The sequence below is a fragment of the Belonocnema kinseyi genome, chromosome 5 (assembly GCF_010883055.1).
Source record: "Belonocnema kinseyi isolate 2016_QV_RU_SX_M_011 chromosome 5, B_treatae_v1, whole genome shotgun sequence".
Classification (NCBI taxonomy): domain Eukaryota; kingdom Metazoa; phylum Arthropoda; class Insecta; order Hymenoptera; family Cynipidae; genus Belonocnema; species Belonocnema kinseyi.
In genome coordinates this window covers 121280698-121295784 of record NC_046661.1, presented here as the reverse complement: position 1 = coordinate 121295784, position 15087 = coordinate 121280698, and positions in this window count along the sequence as shown.

Sequence of the window (15087 nt, the reverse complement as noted above, 5' to 3'; positions counted from 1 at the left end):
GCCGAAAGAAAACTACGTTTAAGTACAAAGCTTAATAATAAAAGATGTAAAAAAATATATTTCAATAATCAATTCCAACGGCATCAGCCGGTAACGTTGTACCCGTAAATACAAAACCTGGCGGCCACTAGACGAGGCTCTAGAGAGTTCGTATTTTCGTGTACAACGTTACCGGCTGATGCCGTTGGAATTGATTGTTGAAACATATTTTTTTACATTTATTATTATTAAGCTTTGTACTTAAACGTAGTTTTCTTTCGGCGCTTGCATTTCTCAAATTTTGAGACCGATATTTTATGTATAAAAAAAGTTCGAACGTTCAAAAAATGTTGAGGTTCAGAAAAAAGATGAAATAATTTTCAGGGAAGTTCCTACCAAAATGCAGTACCTAAACGTACTTTATTGTGCTCTAATACATTTCCCAAAGTTTCAGCTCGATATTTTATTTACAAAAAAAGTTCTTAGGTTCAAAAAAACATTCAGTGAACGGAAAAAGTGAGGTCGGTAATATAGGTATTTAGCTGTATCACATGCCCTTAAATCTTTTACAAACTTCCCTTCCGAGCCCTTACTTTTGATAGAACACTGTCTAAATAGTACTTACTTCTCTTTCAATAACCAGTTTTACGAACAAACCTCAGGAACAGCAAGGGATCCCCAATCCCACCTGTAATAGCCAACCTATTTATGGAGCATCTAGAAACTAAATTTTCAAAAAATCCAAGCTTAAACCTTTCGTGACTTTGTTTGACTCTAGTTTTTAAATTCGTTAGTTATTGACTTCGATAAATTCAAGGAATGCCTGTCGACTTCGTTCTGACTTTGTCCTGACTTCATGACTCGGTTTGACTCGGCGCGTACTGCACATTGCAGCGTGAAGACCCTTTCGGTTATTTGTATACCACTTCATCTCGATATCGATGACTTCGTTCTGACTTCGCACTGGCTCGGCACCTGACTTCGTACAAACTAGGCACAGACTTCGCACAATGCTACGCTCATCTTTACTGACTCACTACGTTTTATGACGACTCTTCCCTTAGTCTCACAACGCCCATCAAATACATCGCATAGTATATACATAAGAACAACATAACCTGATACCTCAGTTTTCATGTTAGCCCCAAAGAAGTGACTAAAATGTTCACGAAAAGTCGCCAAAATTCTAAATTTGTACACGATTAGAACTCGAAATATTTCTCTTTATCAAAATAAATTATCGTGACAACATTGAATCTTTTTATCAAATTAAAAAGAGTTGGAATTTTGTCCCGTCTGCAAAATTTTTATCTCCTAGATTTTCTTACAGCTTTTTTTGAGAAAAGTGTTTAGAATTGAATGGTAAAACTTAAACCAAAAATGCCCTTATGAATAGTTCTTCACTATCTTAAGCACGTGTTTTAGGCGGTTTGAAAATTTGTTAGATTTTGAAAATCGTATTTCATGAAATAGTGTACAAATTGCCGTTCACCGATGCATATACATACACATTCTGTCAGTGAAACTACGTCAGAGCCTTACATATGTATCAGCTCTAAATTACAGAATTTAATGTTAAAGCGGTTGAAGTTCAACAATATTTTTTAAACATATTTATCTTACAATGAAAATATTTTTAATGTTACCATACTTCAGAAATAAATAACTCAAAGTGTGGGCTTTAAGGAAAGTAAACAAATTTGAGAAACTTTATTTAATATTCTTTGTAACAATGTAATAGTTATAAGATTATACTAAACTTACGTTTAAGGTGAAGAAACCCAATGAGGGCAATGAATAGTATTTCAGCAATAATCTTCATTCTTCCTGAAAAAGCACAATGATAGATAACTGGTAATTTAGATCTTTGAATATTTCGTGTCATAAATAACTCTATAAATGACTAGTTGTCAGATTTTGATTAGGTTTAGCTGAAATCTTGCAAATTCAATTGACTCTAGTTAAAAAATCAGTACCAATAGAAACATTTTATAGACTAACTCTGATGACTTCTATATTTTCTACAACGCTTTACTTATTCTTCTGGTTGCATAGAGGGGATAGAGGAAGGTTACTGATATCGTGTCTCAAATTCTTCATATTTTCTTTTTTTACTATATTATATTTAAGGTAAAAATTGTTCGGGGGCGCTAACATATTACGGAACATTCTTCTCGAGAAAATCTCTTTGTAACATCCCGCCTACTCTTTGTTACATAACATTTTTCGTATTTTGTTTTTTAAAATGAAGTATTGTCTAGAATTAAATCAACAATATTTTGATGTAACCTTCAATCTTTCTTTAATATTTCTCAAATGTTTTTGAACATTTATATCCTAGCTGAAATTAAATTCTGATAATTAAGATAAAGAAAATATGTATCATGAGTATGTTTTTAAAATATATTTAATATAATTTTTATAAAATTCATAAGGAAATTAAAAAAAATCGTTTGATATGTTTAAAATCTTTCTTGATCTACTCTTGAAGTTTATTTTTCAAAATAAAAATCATTAAAAATTTTTACAAAAATCTCAAGAAAATTCTTTTTCTATTCTGGCCAGACCTTTAAGATTCTAATATTCAAAAAATATTCAAATTTCTTCTAAATTCATTTTGAAATTCAGAGAAGTTAAAAAAATTGCATTAATATCTTTCAGCATCTGGCTTGGCTTAAAATGAATTTAAAAACAAATTATTTTCATATATTTTATAAAACTACAATTTTTTTCATTCTCGTGAAACCTTACAAAATTATAAAAATTATCTTAAAGGCTCCCATATTCTATTTCTACACATTCTAAAATCTTAAAAAACTAAAATTATTCTTTTGAAATAGAATGTAAAGCATTTTAAATTTCCACAGATCACGGGTAAAAATGCTTCGACTAGAGTTCGACTTGGATTGCCCCAATCAAGACCTGCTAAAGTCTAAAAGTTCGACTTGCTCATGTCTCAGTTTTGAGACGGACCGAGGCTTTAATTTATGTCTAAGAGAAAAGTTACCATGTCTTGAAAACACAAATTTATGTCTTGAGTAAAATATTTATGACTCCAAGACGAGCGGTCTATAATTTCGAGTGTATGCCTTCCCCGAGGCCTTCTCTAACAAAAAGGGTCATTCTAACTGGCATGTGTATATATATATAAAATATATATAAATATATATAATAAATATATAAAACTAAGCAGAAGGTCTATGTCTCGACTCAGTTTTGAGACGCTGCCAGACATCAATGTCTTGGAGATGAACTCAAGACCTAACTAAGTCGAACTCAAGTTGAAGCATTTTCACTCGAGATATCTTGAATAAAATTTAATCTCCTTCTATTCCATAATAATTAAAAAGCTTCTATTTTTTCCAATTTCTTAAAATATAGAGCGGTGGAAAAACTTTAACAACAGTATTATTACCCATTATTAAAAAATAATTTATAAATTGAATTGTCTCTTCTATCAATGATGTTTTTACGTCTCTAGAAATTAATTTTATGATAAAAGTTTAAGCTTAAAAATCGGACGGTTTCGAAGATGCCTTTGATTATGATGTCATGATCATCAGACGAGGTTCTTTGTCATGGTTATAACGAAAGAATTCTAAACCTGCCACAGTAATCATGTCAATATTAAATAAAATCAAACCATTGCTGTCTATGATTTCCATTTCTAAATAAAGAATCAACATTTAAGATAATAAATAAAAAATGAACCTCCTACGTAATATGTAAACATTCTATTATGAATGACATTTCCTTCAATATATTTCTTCATCTTTTTTCCTGATTCTTATAATATTTATCGTCCTTTTTTCAAATCTGTTTGGAATTTTTAAAAAATGAAACCGTTTCTTTTCTCTCGATTTTTTGTATATGCTTCCTAATGTCAAGAGTATATTTCATGCTAAATTTTTTAATATCTAAAAATGTTTAATGGGATCAAAGAATTTTATGCCATAAAGCTATGTTTATACAAGATAAGTTATGAAACACAACATACATTTCAAGTTTCTTTATTGAAAAGTACAAAGTTCCGAATATATGCCCTCAAAATAAAGTTTGTTTTTATGTCAAATCTGAAACTAATGAGAAAATGTACAGTTATTATTATTAATATAATAATATCAATCGGTAAAATAGAAGTAATTCACTAAAGATTAATAGAAATGACAAATTCTAATAATTAAAAAAATGATTGACAGATTCTTCTAATTCATCTTGCTTGATTTTTATTAAGAAGTATCCCAGCACACGCCTTAGAAATATCACATACGCTGTTGCATGGCTACAATAATCAACAACAAAAGTTCACGCATTGATTAGAAATTGAAGTCCATAACTAATTAATCATCAGTTATACAAATTATCTCTGACAATATAAAATTATGATTTTTGTAAATGCTAAATTATTACTATAATTTTATTTTGCAAGTGAATTACCGTTAAGATTGCTAATTCTTTTATCATTTTCGATTGAAATAAATTTATTTGAATAAGATTCTATTGGAGAAATACCAAAATAAAGTTAAAGTTAAGTAAATCTATATTATCAGTGCTTCTTTTTCTATTCCGCTCATGCTTTTAACCTTCTGTTTCACGTTTTTTTGTCTGCTTTCGCCTTTTTCACAGTAAAAACTCTTCATTTATAATTTTTGTTAACAATTATACAAATTAATATTAAATAATATAACTAATTTATTATCTGATAATATTTGAAAATATTTTCTTCAACTCTTTCTTACTTGAACATTTTTTTACATCGGCCCAACATAATGTTTAATTTCCGTGAGCATAGAAAAGTGTGCTTCATATATTCTTGGAGCAAAGTGCGATGACGGAGAGGCCAATTTTTTGCCGCATTAAAAATTTTCGGTATTGGTCGTATTCAATCATTTTTTATTTAGGTGCTGATAATATCAAACGATCCTTATTCAGTTGACCTTCTCATGTCTTCCAATACATATACACCGAGCTCTCGCGTTCAATCCAGTTTCAAGGATCGCCTTCAAATAACTTTGGACTGAATTCGGGAGGATCGAAACGTAAAGAGTCGCGGTTGCCTGAAACGTTTCAAATTGAAATGCATGATATTGCGCACTATATTCGACTGAGTAATCGCGCATTGCGGCCCTTCCGAAGCGACAATCGCAAATGCTCTTACTCTGTCTTCCTGCGAAACTGGATGTGCCAGCGGTCTTAGGAAGGCCCAAAACGGGGTTCAATTCGATGACTTATTATTCATATGTAGATTGATGGTAGAAGCACTACTGTTATAACTAAGGATGAATCTTAATATTTTTATCACTATCAGCGAAGTTCTTAATAAATAAGTCTGAATTATATGAATATCCCTATCCTGACTAAGTTTAAGTCGCTAGATCTGGGATGTATTAGTTAGTGGAAGTTCCGAATAAGTTGAGACAAACAGTAATATAGTTTATTATAGTTGAAATACAATCGCTTGCTAAAGTAATTATTGTGATTAAGGTTCACATAGTAAGAGCTATCAAATTTTCACTAGCGAATTCTGACTAGAGCACACGAATTTTGGTCCAAACAATTCTCAAAATTATATTAACGCATAATTGATTCAATAATTTAACCAACGTTTCGAATAATTCAAAACTACAAAAAATATATTATACCGTAATCGACAAATAATAAATGACAACAAAACGATAATTTATTATAAGTATCAATCGCCATATCCAAAAACTTGAAGAATTTCTAGATGCATGTTTTAAAAATTATTATAGTATTGATAAATCACAATAAAAATATTAATATTATTAGAGAAATTTAAAATACATAATAAAATAATCTTTAGGTTCGCTAAATCATTGTTTAAAAAACTATGTTGCATAAGTTTAAAAAAATTTTAACAAGTTGACAAATTAAAAATGATTTACTCTATGCCTTTGCAAGATATCACAATCCCTTTATTAGATTTTCCTCAACAAAGTACATATAATAATAATATATTTTCACAACCTGAAAGCAACACCTTGTTGAAATTAGGAACACTATCTGATGTACAACTGTAGTTAGAACTTAAAATAAAACTAAAAATTAAAAACTACTAAAATTAAACTACTAATTAAAAACTAAAACTAGTCGCAATGCCTTTAGAAGACTTCTTCAAAGATATCCTGAATAATGTCTTCAAAATACACCTGAAGGCATTGTGATTAATTTTTTAAACTTTGCATTTTATTCGAAGATTTAACAAGTGATATCAAGCAGCATTATTAAGTCCAGTAAGTTTTTGCTTTTAGGGTTTTTGAAATATCTTATTCATAATGATATTTTACATGATGTCCAATGATGGCATTATGCAGAATTTAAAAAAATTTTAAATTACTTTTCGAGTTTTAATAAGCATTACACAAGTCAACCTTCCTTAATTAAGTAAGGGTTGCTCTTACGAATTTTCTTAAATATATTTTTGTATAGAGCGTGTTACAGAATGACTTCGAAAAGAAGCGTGATGAATTTTTTTTATTTTAAAATTTTATTTAGAGTCTCTTTTAGAATTATAACAAATAGCCTAAGTTATAACAACATTCCCCTTGTTTTTATTAAAAATAATTGCTTTCTTGTGAGCACTTTTTTTATAATTCAATAGGGTTTTACTATTAAATTCGTTAAATTTAGGAAGTTTTTTGTCTCCCCTGTAAAAGTGGGCTTCGCTCCTTGTTGCTACTGTGCACTTTCGAGAACTTACCTCTCATCCTTAAATTGCTCATTTCCTGTTTCGTGTCAAGGAGTATCTCTTCGGGATGGACCTGTAGAGATGCAGCATAGATATTGCCATTTGTGCTTGATATATAAATACGGCCGTACGGGTGGAAATCTTGATGGGGAACACTGGTATTGTACACGCCGAAATTTTGAGCTATATAATGCATATCTTCTCCTAAACGCAACCAAACAAGTTTTGGAATAAAAATACGATTGTGAAAAATATAGCGATGATCCAGGGTAGAGAGAGAATCATATGAACTAAAATGATGGTTTGTTCTCGCTGTCGTTCGTATATAAACATAAATTGACGTTCGAGGAAAAACAATTGGATCAGGTTTCATCCAAGAGGGTATCGGGGAGTAATCAAACCTTTTCTCTCTTGAAACGATTTGTCCTGTACAAGTAGCTTCTTGTATCATATCAACAAGAATCCAGTTTGCGCGAAGTTTTGGAAATCCATTAGCATCTAATTCTGTAAGAATTAACAATTTCAAGCAATCAATGGTAAACAAAGAACGACAAATGTACTCATGCATTGAAAAAATATATATATTTTCCGAAATAAGTTTTCCATTGGATTTGACAATATGAATTTGACGCCTATCTATTATATGTAATCGCGTTAAGCTCATTAAAGTTATACCAATTTTTAATTAACTTTTAGCTTCTAGGGAGACATGAGGGCTCATTTGGTATAGTTATTGGGTTATGATTCGATACGTAGGTTTGATAGCTAAAGGGATATTCATTATACTATCCGGATCCGTTGATTCCACTGATTACCCTCGATTGCTAATGAATTAAGATCAGTTATTTGTCACTTTTACTAAACTTTCCAATGGGATCGAAATAATACTAATAGTCGCAGTTCTTATTAACATCTATTATCAAGGGTGTTTGCCTGCTTTTTTAAGGATTCATACAAGAAAAAGCTGGTATCCGAATTACTGATACGCTTTGTTTTACATACTCGGCAGAATTAAAAATTGTTTGTAGATTATTCATAAAAAAGGAGAAATTTGTCTCAATTTTATTTAAGAAATGTGAATATATGATTTTAAGTGCTTTTTATAAACTTTCTGTGAACTGCTTTTTTCTGCGGTTACGACTCATCGCAATCATGGGCAAAACAATTTAACTGCAGGGAATTGTCTTCATGTAGAAAACAATTTATGTGTCGATAGAGGTAACGTCGGAACAACAAAAATCTGTTTTACTGACACCCTTGTTCAAACTATAATCATTTCTAACTTTACTTTGTTCTACAAATTTTTTGAGTTAAATAATGTATTCCTAGTATGGCCTAGAATAGAAAATCTAACGTCGTATCAACGACGTATTATTGAATCTACTTTTCTAAACAAATTTCGAAAATTTTTAGTTATTTACACACAGAAATTCTAAATATTAATAAAATGTATCAAATCATAGTTATATTATTATTACTATTACTAACCTAGAATCAAATTTCTTCTTTATTTTTAAATGTAGTTCTACACTAGTTAGAGTCTTTGTAACATTTGAGACTTCAAAATATAATTTTCTTCGTTTTTTAAAAATTGATAAGAAAAACACTTTTGACTTAAAAATCTCAAAAATAACATAGTGATTCTTTTGTTTGTTACTCTTCGAATTTACTCCGAAGTTTTAAATAACTTCTGAAACTCAGGTAAAATATTTACATTAATCCACAAAATGATTTATCATGATTTTTTTTGTTTGGTACCAATTTTATTTTAATTTATTTGCACCGTAAGACATAAAAATAGAAAATCATAAATAGAAAATCCTCTTGCAAAAATAATTCAGTTGATTTAAAGCTTTCTGCCAAACCTTTAATCCTGACTTGACTTTGAAATCATCTAAAGTTGTCTAAAATAAGTGGCATAGAAGCTATGATTAATTGAAAATTTTGGTTACAAAATTATAAAATACAAACTCAATTTACTATTAAGTGAATTCAAAGAAAATTCCCATTAAGGTAAAATGCCCAGATACCGCTAAGTATTCTTTAAACCACAAGCTTTTTAAAGTGGGAAAGAAAGAGGTTTTCTAGATAGAGTACATATAGAAAGAAATGCTTCCAGCGTATTCTCATCGTGCATTTTAGAACATGCCAGATAAACACGAGGTACAATGGACCTAGGATAGGATTCCAGTATGAGATTTTGTGTTAAATTTGGACTTGCTGAATTTTGAGGAAAAGAAACAAAAGAAGGAACAATAAAAGCTTCAAGGCCTTATGTTGGCTTATGCTCGCAGCAAGTGCGGGAGAGAGAGAGAGAGTAAGCACAACAATATGATAGGCGTGGAAAAAATGAGAGAGGACGTAATAAGTCCGAGAAAAATCTTTATAGTTTTTATAACCACAAATTGGTCCAGGCGACTCTAAAGCGAAATTTAGAGGAGATCACAGAAGAGCTGAAAGTAGACATCAGCGAGCCAAATAGAAGAGGTCCGATCTTAGAGATATTAGAGGAAAACGAACAGACGGTGAGCGAACAGCTAAAAGTGGCCCGCATTATAATAGGTTTAGCGAATTACCCAATAATAGTGTGAAATAGTGTGGGTCCGCGGACCCACTCTATTTCATCTTATTGAAGGAACATCTTATTGTTCTTCTTCTAACATCTTATTGAAGGAAATTATTCAATTCGGATAATATAAAGAGAATATGTAAGAGATCGTCACGTGGAATATTATGTTGAAGTGAATCTTAAAAACTTATAAATACAAAGTACGTCAGAAAAAATCGAAATTAATAATTGAACAATTATTTAAAAAATCCTTCGTTACATAAAAAGACAAAAGCAATTAATTTCAAGGCAATGACAAATTTTCTTCTATTGTAATGTACTGTGTATCTGCAATTTCAATTTTTATTCAGTTTTTAGTCATATTGAAAAGATTTAGTTCTCGAATAAAGTATGATTTATAATGATTATGAAAAAACGAGTCGAATATAAATCAATTATATTATATAAATATTATATAAATTATATAAACCGATTTCGCTTCAATCTGGAAATTTTGTTTTGGCATTCGAGAGAAACTGGATGAGAGAGAGTAAGAATGAAGAAATGCAAACAGTTTAAATTTGACTTAGATTTTTGAAGTTTTCGTTTCTTAAATTGCTGTTCCTGTTAAGTAATATTTGCAAACGATTACTGCATAAATTTTTATTCACGCGTTTCTAAAAAATCCTACAAAACTTTTCAACAGTGAATGTAATACTATCCGTCGGTCAGTCCCTAGTTGCTTAAAAAATATCCATAAGCATTATTTTAGCACATTAACGAGTGTTTAAAAAAATTTAATGTCTTTTATTAGTTTTTAAGCTCTGGGTTAATAAAGTGATTTTTATAGGTCGTGAAATTTATGAATATGAATAAGTTTTATAGGAGAAATGTAAAAGTTTAATTAGATCTTATTTCTTTATTTTTTATTCTATTTAACTATATTTTCTCAAATGTTATTTATTATGTTTTCACTAAAGCAAACTTGATGAAATGTGCGCCTGCAGCGAATAAAAATGTGTCCTATATTTTATCTAAATAGAACAAATACTTAAATTGAAAGAGATTTTTCAAATTGCAGTATTTCTAGACTAATTTTTGCTTTTTTTTATCATTTTAGCCTTAATTAAAACTTAGCTTTTAGAGGACGTTTTTTGTTTCTCCTACAAAACTTTCAAAAGGGTGTTAACATCCTTTCGGAAATCCACACTCAAATATTCGGATTAGTGAAAAATTCTTATTTTTCTAGTCTGTTTTACACATATAAAATTTTCGTGCATATCGAATGATTCAAGTACGTTTAGACGACTTGGTTGAATATCAAAGGCTCCAGCTGGACTGAACAGCCAAAACTCAGAATTTGCATGTTTTCTAAATCTGCTGCGTCCGTTTTCAAAGGGAAGTGTACATGCACAGACATGATTTTTTATTGAATTTTTTTATAATTGCAAATAGGCTTATTGAAATCGATAGAGACTATACAGAAATACACACAAAAAATTAATGTAGAACATCCAGGTAATATAATTATAAAATGATTTGATGAAACAAATCAATCCTTTCTTCGACCGTTGATATTTATTGATTTCAAATCGTAGATTTCAAATTATTTATGTCTTACAGTCCAATCGTAAATCGAAAAAATAAATATGAGTCAAAAAAACATGTTCTTCGAAACTCAGATATTTATTTAATAGAAAAAACTCCTTTTGAAACTTCCTGACGTTTCGGTAGACATGCGTACCTTTTTCAAAGGTTCTTAACCTAAATAATTATATTAAAGATTAGTAATTTTAGTCTGAAGAAATATGATGGATAATTACGTAGATTTTTCCCATCATAGTTTTTCAGACTAAAATTACTAATCTTTAATATAATTATTTAGGTTAAGAACCTTTAAAAAAGGTACGCATGTGTACCGAAACGTCAGGAAGTTTCAAAAGGAGTTTTTTCTATTAAATAAATATCTGAGTTTCAAAGAACATGTTTTTTTGACTCATATTTATTTTTTCGATTTACGATTGGACTGTAAGACATAAATAATTTGAAATCTACGATTTGAAATCAATAAATATAATTATACTTAACTTAAGATTTCTATTATTACTATTAAACTATTTTCATGATTCTTTCTTCACTTTCTTCTACTTTCGCAAGTAAATTGAATCTGCTAATTGAAATTGAATAAAGTCATGCTTCCATAATTTCAGCTTTTGTGTGCGGCCCTAATCTCATAAGAAAACAAGGTTCATGCGTTCCTGGTAATTCGGCTCGCTGAACGATATCTGCCTCGTCTCATTTGTCAAGATTCCCATATCCACCCTGAAAAAATGCGGACACGCCCAATACTGCGCATAACTAGTATTGTACTTTAGTTTTCGATTGTTAAAAAGGAACATACATTTTTACGAAAAAGCCACTTTGATAGCCTCGAGATATTATTATTAAGATGATATATGAAAATAGATGAGACAACCGTTCAGCTTGAAGATTTAAAACCATAAACCCCATTAAAGTAACAAAACAACAGAAAACCTTTCGCTAGGAGAAAACAATTTCTCGTGTCCCAGGAATTTACTTTTGGGACTCTCCCTTAGCATTAAAATTTAAAAAAAATTTGTATTACAAATTGTTTCATCGCTTATAATGTCTATATGTAAGGTAGTATGCCAATACACCTTTCCAACGTATCGTGTGGAAGGGAAGTCAAACCTGTCACTGGTCGCAGAAATAATGTTCGAAAACTACTTTGAAAACTTCTCGCGTTACGTGGAAAAGTACTTATGTTATCAGTCATAGAAATAAAGTTGGTAAAACCCCTTCCGAAAGTATTGTGAGGACGAGAAAGTACTTCTGTGACTGGTCCAAGAAATAATATTGGCCAAACTACTAAATCTTTCTAAGGTCTTGTGGGAGGCGGGAAGCCGGTTCTAAGACTAGTTACGAGCAGTTTTCAAAATTTAAATTATAATCAATAATATTTACGAAGTGCCTATTGATTATTTGAAAACATAATTTTTATTAGTTTTGACCTTGAAAATTATATTCTGAGATATTTGCATGGCTATATATGTAATTCTATATAATTTTGTGTTTCGCTTGTCATAAAAAATAGCTACCAAAGAGCATCATTGCTGACGCCGATAAGACCATTCTTTATTGGCGCTGAGAGTATATTGTTTGTGAAAGTATAATCATTATAACATTATATTAAACTCACGTTTCAGGTAAAGGAATCCAATTAATGCAAAGAGTAGTGTTTTAGTCAGAATCTGCATTCCTCTCGAATAAGCGCAATGATAGATAACTGATAATTAAGCTCCTTGAAGATTTCAAGTGACCAGCGACTTAGTAAATGATTAGTCTTTAGATTTTTGGTAGGATTAGCTGAAATCTTATAAAATGCATTGACTATTACTCGAAAAGTCTGTAAGAATTGACCCTTTGCATAGACTGACTTTCAATACTTTTATCTGTTAAAAACACACTACTTATTCTCCCGGGTGCATAGAGGGGATGGAGGAAGTTTACTGATATCGTATCTTAAATTTTTCATATTTTCTAGATTTAGTACATAAGAACTCACAACCTCGAGAATTAATAAAGATAACAATATGTTTCAGTGTGTCACTGACCCAAAAGAAACGCTTTTAGTTCATTGACAGAGAAGAAATGTTTTTACGTTTTCATGTTACCTTCAAGCCGTTTTTTTCAAATCCCCTCAAAAAATACAATAATATTTTTTAACTACATTACATTTAGGTCGTGAATGGTTAGGGAGTGTTCACAATTTACAAAACATTATTCTCGACCTTTTTTATCCCCCCTCGTGTGTAACAGACCATAAAATTTCTTTGTAAACCCCGCCCCTCCAACGTGACGTAACATTTGATTTATTATGTTTAGAACATAATAGACGTTTTATAAATAAAACGATATTTTTTGAGATAGTGTATTGTCTAAAATTGAATGAAAGAATATTTTCACATAACACTGCATGGTTTTTTTTATTATTATTAATGTTGAAGTTACTTAATGTAAGTGCTAATTGAAATTCACCAATTTATTACTTTTTTTCAATACTTAGCTTTTTCAGTACTTAAAGCTGTTGCACTTGGTGGTTCGGAACCCAACTTAAACTGTAGGTCCCCCTTCCACCACCAAGTAAGTGTGTGGGGGTGTGTAAAGGAATGGAGAAGAAGGTGCAAGAAAAATGTTAACCCTTAGGGGACACATTACAAGCTTCCATTCCATTCCAATTTCAGTTATTATGTCAATCTCAAATAATAAAATCATTCCTGCCTATGTATTTCATTTCTAAAACTATTTTAAAATTCTCTGTTTATACACTTTGATATATAAAGTGTATGGTGCAGAAAAGTCATTAATTGAAGATGTTACGTAATCAGGTTAGAATTCCCCCTGCCCTCCCACATAATTAACTATAACGAAACACGAACCTCTTCCATCCTTCTTAATGTTACGGAATATGTGAATGCTCCCTTACGAGTTTATACAAATTTAAAATTCCTACTAAAAAGCACCTTTATTTATAATGCGTTTTTCTTCTATCTTTAATATATTAACTGTACCAAAAAAGAAATACAAACATGCAAATAGGACAAAAAATTCAATGTGGTATAAAAAATGTATAAATTCATGGCCGAATTGATATTAGGTTGGGCGGGCAAGTCATGCTCAAAAATGGTTTGAATTAAAAAAATATTGGTTTTAAAGAGAATTAGACAGTAAATATCTTACTGTATTTCTCAACATTTTGTGGACAAAGTTATGAGCATTTCAATTAAAAAAATCCAAAATGCAAATTATCAAAAGATGGTCAAAACTTTGGTTCAATGTCTTATATTTTTCAGATTAATATAATCTGTGTCTATGTGCAATGAAATTTCCGTACCAGTAGCAAGATTTTTTTATACAAATTATAAGAGCTGGAAAAGGGGTTATTTTTTAACCAAATGTCGGTACGTACAATTGAATTTTTGCGGTACGCGTAGACATTTCCTTTAATATATGTATTTATCTTTTTCTTTCTGATTCTAATAAAATTTCTCGTCCTTTCTTAAAATCTGTTGGGAATTTTTATTAAATGTCACCGTTTCTTTTATCTTAGTTTTTTAATATATGCTTTCTAATGTCAAAAGTATATTTCATGAAACTCTTTTTATTATCTGAAAATATTTAATGAAATCAATGAGTCTTCTGTCATAAATCTATGGTTATACAAGATGAGCTATGAAACACAACATACATTTCAAGCGATCGCCTTGGTCGCTTTTTATTTAGATGCTTGGGATTATTAAGTGCCTCACCTGATGAAAATCTTTCATACAAACGATACAATGTAGTCGCAAAAGGCGGAGTTTCCACTTTATTTATTTTTCTCCATGCACGTTGAGTTTTCACAATTGACTTGTTTTGTTGAATGTAAATTTCAACAATCTGTGAGCGTTCGCGTGGAATGTACTGCTCCATGGAAAAAATATCCTTAAATTGATGCTTCAAACGTGCTACGTCATTACTCGATCTGTCGTCTCTGTCAAAAGTTACAGTGTTGCCAAATCTTTTCGTCGAATATGGCCAACCCTGTACATAATTATCATGAATTTAAAATGTAGAAATTTTTAATGTGGTAATTTGGAGTCTATATAATATAAATTCAGAAGAGTTTTTCCTCCTTTTGATATTCATCTTGGAATCTTCATATTTAGGAACATAAGAACAATAAAAAAGAGCATTTTTTCATACACACACACACATCCTGAACAATTGCATCCACTCCCGGCAACGTCGCGGTAAAATTTCAGCCGTAACCCATGCCTCATGACTTAGC